This window comes from Dromiciops gliroides, chromosome 3 (assembly GCF_019393635.1).
Source record: "Dromiciops gliroides isolate mDroGli1 chromosome 3, mDroGli1.pri, whole genome shotgun sequence".
NCBI lineage: Eukaryota > Metazoa > Chordata > Mammalia > Microbiotheria > Microbiotheriidae > Dromiciops > Dromiciops gliroides.
Genome location: NC_057863.1, coordinates 188,739,010 through 188,745,426, shown reverse-complemented (window position 1 = coordinate 188,745,426; position 6,417 = coordinate 188,739,010).

Genomic DNA, 6,417 nt, shown 5'->3' with positions numbered 1-6,417 from the left:
CCCCTTCCCTAGACAGCAGGTAATCTGATATAGGTTATATCTATATATCTATATACCTATACATATAGATATATCTATACACACATATTTATATATATATATACACATAATAACATTAATCCTATTTATGCATTAGTCCTGTTATAAGAGAAAAAATCAGAGCAATGATGAAAAACCTCAAAATAGAAAAAAAAACCAACAGCACCAAAAACAAAAGAAATAGTTCATTCAGCATCTATACTCCACAGTTCTTTTTTTTTTTTTCTTGGATTTGGAGATCCTCTTCTATCATGAGTTCCCTGGAACTCTTCTGTACCATTGCATTGGTGAGAAGAATATAGTCCATCACAGTAGATCAACACTCAATGTTGATGATACTGTGTACAATGTTCTTCTGGTTCTGCTCATCTCACTCATCATCAGTCCATGAAAGACCCTCCAGGTTTCTCTGAACTCCTTCTGCTCATCATTTCTTACAGCACAATAGTATTCCATTGTATTCATATACCACAACTTGTCCAGCCATTCCCCAATTGATGGGCACCCCCTCAACTTCCAATTCCTTGCTACCACATAAAGAGCAGCTATAAATATTTTTGTACATGTGGGTCCCTTTCCCCTTTCCATGATTTCTTTGGGAAAAAGACCTAAAAGTGGTATTGCTGGGTCAAAGGGTATGCACAGCTTTATTGCCCTTTGGGCATAATTCCAAATTGCTCTCCAGAATGGTTGGATCAGTTCACAGCTCCACCAACAGTGAATTAGTGTTCCAATTTTCCCACAGCTTCTCCAACATTTATTATTTTCTTTTTTTGTCATTTTAGCCAGTCTGATAGGTGAAGGACCTTGCTTTCTAATGGGGGAAGATATTCCCCCAGAAAAGAACCAGAAAGGGGGAAGGGGAATTGAGAGGGAGGATGTAGCAGGAGAGCCTGGAGAGGCAGGGTGTGAATTTAATCAATCAATCAATCAAGAAATCTTTATTTAGCATCTATTATAGATTTATTAGGACACAGTGAATAGAGCCCTGGTTTTGGAATCAGGAAGACTCATCTTCATGAGTTAAAATCTGATCTCAGATACTTAATACCTCTGTGACCCTGGGAAAGTCACTTAACTCTGTTTGCATCAGTTTTCTTCATCTGCCAAATAAGCTAGAGAAGGAAGTGGCAAACCACTCCACCATCTTTGCCAAGAAAACCTCAAATGGTTAAATGCAGAGTCAGATGTGACTGAAAAACAACAACAAAGCACCTATTATGTTCCAGGCACTTTGCCAAGTGCTGGGTATACAAAAAAGGCAAAAGATAGTTCCTATTCTCAATGGACTAAAAATTTAAGAAGGCAAGGGTCCTTCTTAAAATGGTGGCTGTAGGGAAGAAGTCATAAATCAGTGGGAAGGGTCTCAGGGTGAAGGATTCTCCAGTGAGGCAACGTGGCAGGGGAAAGGCAAGAGAGAGACAGAGACAGAGACAGAGACAGACAGAGACAGACAGAGACAGACAGAGACAGAGACAGATAGAAAAAGTGACAGAGACAGAGACAGACAGAGACAGAGACAAGGATACAGACAGACAGAGAGACAGAGACAGAGAGATTGACAGAGACAGAGACAGACAGACACACAAAAAAGAGACAGAGAGAGCCAGAGGCAGAGACACAGAGAGAGAGATAGAAAGAGACAGAGAGAGCGAGACTGAGAAAGACAAAGGGAGAGAGAGAGAGAGAGAGAGAGAGAGAGAGAGAGAGAGAGAGAGAGAGAGAGAGAGAGAGAGAGAGTGAGTCCAGGCATGAGTGACTTAAAACATTGTTCTCCTTGTGGTAGGTGCTCATTGGATAACTAGCCTGATATAGTTGAGATTAATTTCACTTTACACAAAGTCCATCTTTGGTGACTCATAAAGGTTTGGAAGTTTTAGTGACTTCTTGAAATTTAAGACCACAGATGCTGGCATGTTCTGTCTTGCTGAGGAGGCATCTACTATATGATCCTGGCAATAGATTATAACTGCTAAATATGAAAGGCTAATCACCAGTCAGCTGGTCACTTGGGTAAAGTAACTCCTAAAACAAAAAGAAAATACAAAATGATCCTCAATCTTATGAAATCCTTGATTGCTTCTCCAGTCATGGTGGCAGACTGGTGGGATGCTAAGTGTTTTTAGACTATTTTATTACCTATATATTACCAACCCCCCTCCAACAATTCTCTAGTCATCTACTTCAGGTTCTATGTACTTTATGGGTAAGAATCTTTGCACAACTTTGCCAAACCATCAATGTACTTTTTATTAATCAACCAGAAGACATAGTTCAAAACAAAACCACTTAAGGAAATAGTGATGTGAAAAGAAACAATGACAGACAACTCTCCCTATTATCCTTGAGTTTACTCCCACAATTAAACATTCCCTTAATGGTAAGAGTGGACCTACATGGGTTTAATTTATACATTATCCACAGATAAGAATATATATGGAGGGGCAGCTAGGTGGCGCAGTGGATAGAGCACCGGCCCTGGAGTCAGGAGGACCTGAGTTCAAATCCGGCCTCAGACACTTAACACTTACTAGCTGTGTGACCCTGGGCAAGTCACTTAACCCCAATTTCCTCACCAAAAAAAAAAAAAAAAAAAAAAAAAGAACATATATGGATAAAGTATCTATAAGGAAATACAGAGAATAAATACAGAGAACACATCCATGGAAGAAAAATTCACACAATGCTACAAAGCTGCCAATGTCTTCTAATGATATGATTATGCTCATTTTTGGTGTACTTTTCTGTGAATGGAACTATTTGATTCATCTCTCCATTCAACTATCATCTAATTTATGATCATAAACCCATTTTAGTCCTAAAGGTTTTTCCTTTAAATATGTAGATGACTAGACAAATTATCCCAAAATGAAAAAAAAGAACTGTGATCCTGCTTATCTACCCCCCCCTTCCATATTATCTCTTCCTTCTCACCCCATTCATCCTGGTCCTCACTACCATGCAAATAAAAATGACTATGCTACTTAAAGAAGTTTGAACAGGCTTGTGGCTTTTGTCATACTTTCTCCTAGTTAAAAAAATCACAGCCTATTCTCTCATGGTTGTTTCTCTCTATAAACATTAAATTAACTGTTGGTACTATAAATGTTGGTATGATAAAATCACTTTCTCAAGTGATCAATGAAGTGAGCTCACTGGAGGAACTGAATTGAATAATCTTGATATACTTGTTGCAAACAAAACCAAAACATAAAAAAGCAGCAGTAGAGGTTGGTTTTTCTTTACATTGAAAGCAATATGTTCATGGAACATCTTATATTTCCACGTTCAGGATAAGAATTTGCAAATAGAACACTGAAAATAATTACAGCTTATTAACTAACACCTGTTTCAAAAGTTGAGGAGTCAGGGAAATTCTATGGAGAAGTAAAGAATTCCTTCCAAGTTATATCAACCTGTATTTTGATATCCAGCAATATGAGTGCAAAGCTGGGCATAGGAAAGAATGATGAAAATGCATTAATGAATATACTTGCTGAATAAGAAACAAGAAGGACCCAAGGCTAAAAAGAAGTTTTACACCAATATATCATTAATACTTTGAATAGGTGATAGTGAGCATCATATAGGAACCAAAAATAAAAGTGATAATAGTTTAATAGAAAGTAAATTATTCTTTTACTAGTGCCATTCAGAAATCAGCTCTCTATGTACAGCTAGGCTATCAAATTCTTAAAAAAAAAAAAAGATTAAAATCAATTAAAAGACCTGAATTCAAATCATGACTTTCCCACTTGCTATCTGTGTAACATTGGGCAACTTAACCTTTCTGGGCCTCAGTTTCCTCATCTATAAAAAGATTGTATTAGACTATGTTTTCCAAGGTCCTTTCCAATTATATACTTGTGATTTTAATAAAAATGATGGAAAGATATGGTATACAATTGAAATGTAAACATAATCTGTTTAAATGAGCTGTTTAATGTGAAAAGATGAGTGAAATTGGTGAACACCAATTTCCAAAGATATATAAATGTATACAAAGAATACATAAACAAATTGACATAAGGAAGAGATCAAAAGAATCTAGAAATTCCCCATCAACCAGTAAACACTTGATCTTTTCCAGGTGGGGAATATCGTAGCTAAGAGCAACACTTTAAATTTAATCTTTAGTAAATTCATTTATTAAACCTTAAAGGAACCAGATGGTGGAAACTATGAGAAGTGTCACCTCACAAGAATTGGTGCAGGTAAAAATAAATTTAAATGAAGTTTAGCAAGAAGTCTAACCAAGTTAAGTTATCTCAAGAGTGTTTAAAAGTGAAACTGGAGGGGCAGCTAGATGGCGCAATGGTTAAAGCACCGGCCCTGGATTCAGGAGTACCTGAGTTCAAATATGGCCTCAGACACTTGACACTTATTAGCTGTGTGAACCTGGACAAGTCACTTAACCTCCATTGCCTGCAAAAAAAAAAAAAAAGTGAAACTGGAAGTAAGCCAAGAAACTGATGAAAAATTCAAAGATATATAAAGATTTTTATAATACATTTTTATCATAAAAAACTGTGGCACAACCACATTTGGATTCTAACATCACAGTCCTGATGCATGATCATGGCCTGTAAGAAAACAAAAATGGGAAACTTTGGACTAAATACAGCTAAGGTCTATGCTAAAATATTACAATTTTATGATGTTGAGAAATCAAATTTCAAGGTCTGTGAAAGAGGGGATTCTACCAAAAGCATAAAGTTTACATCACAAATTATTATTCTTATTTAAAATAATAGAGAGGGGACAGCTAGGTGTCGCAGTGGCCCTGAAGTCAGGAGGACCTGAGTTCAAATCTGGCCTCAGACACTTAACACTTACTAGCTGTGTGACCCTGGGCAAGTCAACCCCAATTGACTCACCCCCCCAAAAAATTAAAAATTAAAATAATAGAGAGAATATAATAATTAACAGTCCATATCTCTATTTTCCCACCTCTTTATGAAGCTGTTAAGAGAATAGCTTACAAGGGGAAGCTAGGTACCTGAGTTCAAATCCGGCCTCAGACACTTAACACTTACTAGCTCTGTGACCCTGGGCAAGTCACTTAAACCCCATTGCCTCATTTAAAAAAAAATTTTTTTTTTAAAGAGAATAGCTTACATATGCATCAAGGACATACTTAAACAAAATATGAGAAGGTGGTAGGGAAGTTTTTGTAGATGCTATTCTATGGCAGACCACATTTTGATAGTCACATGACTAAAAAGAAAAGCTAAGTGTGTCTAAAACTCCATTGGTTGATTATTTTTTTTTAAGTATTTGATTTAGTAGAGCTAAAAGAGAGGATTTCCCATGCCTATGTCAAAATTATACAAATATCATTGGAAGATATAGCATGATCTTTGTTTGACAACCCTCTGAGTGTTATCTTCAAGTTTAAAATAAGGTATTTTGTGCCAAGGAGTTTTCTATTGTCCTGGATGGTATCTAGTAAAGAGTCCAAATCAAAGATAGATTTTCTATAAAGGGTGATATCCAGATTATCTTCTCAACGGATGTTGTATTACCCTGCAGAGCCTCCTAAATGAGATCGCTAATCACTGAAAAGGGTCCAGTCTCACTATCCAGTCCACACAGGAAAAAACAAGTGAATGAAGAGTGCTTGTTATTTAGATAGTTGCACAGTTGACTAGATTGCCCATATAGGTCTTTTGGAGACACACTGTAAATGGAGAATAAGTTTAGTCCAGAATTGACCAGGTAGACAGCAAACTCTATTGGCTTTGGGAAATTGCATAGTTTTAATGATCCCAAGCTTCTTCCTATAACAAATATGTCTTAAATTCACCACTCTTCTAGTGATATTGAGTGTGTGTATATACATGCACATGTATACCCACACGCACACACATATATACATGTGTGTATATATATATATATACATATATACATACACACACACACACACACACATATATATATATACATACATACACTGTCAGCTTTATCATTAAGGGGAATATACATTGATTCCTTGGGAAAATGTTCCCCTGAAGTATTGAGGTAATTTCATTCTCTAATCATCTGAACTGTGTTTAGTACGCCTGATGGTGCTCAAACACCACCTTATCACGTACTGCTAACTGCTTGAGGAACTTCGTCCTCTAAGGCCTCTGTTGGGATGGAATGATCTATTATTTTAGACAAAAAAGCAAACCAACTTGTAGACTTGGTCTTTTGGGACATGTCATCTTCTGTGGTCTGAATGTGATCCAATTTGGAAGTGGCTAGAAATTGCTACCATTCGGTTGCTGCCTGGGGGCCTGTGTGAAGAAAATTTCAGGTCTCCTTTCATATCCCAAAGGCATCCACATCATAAAAACCACGGAAGAATTGGCACCACGTTGATATCCCAATTGG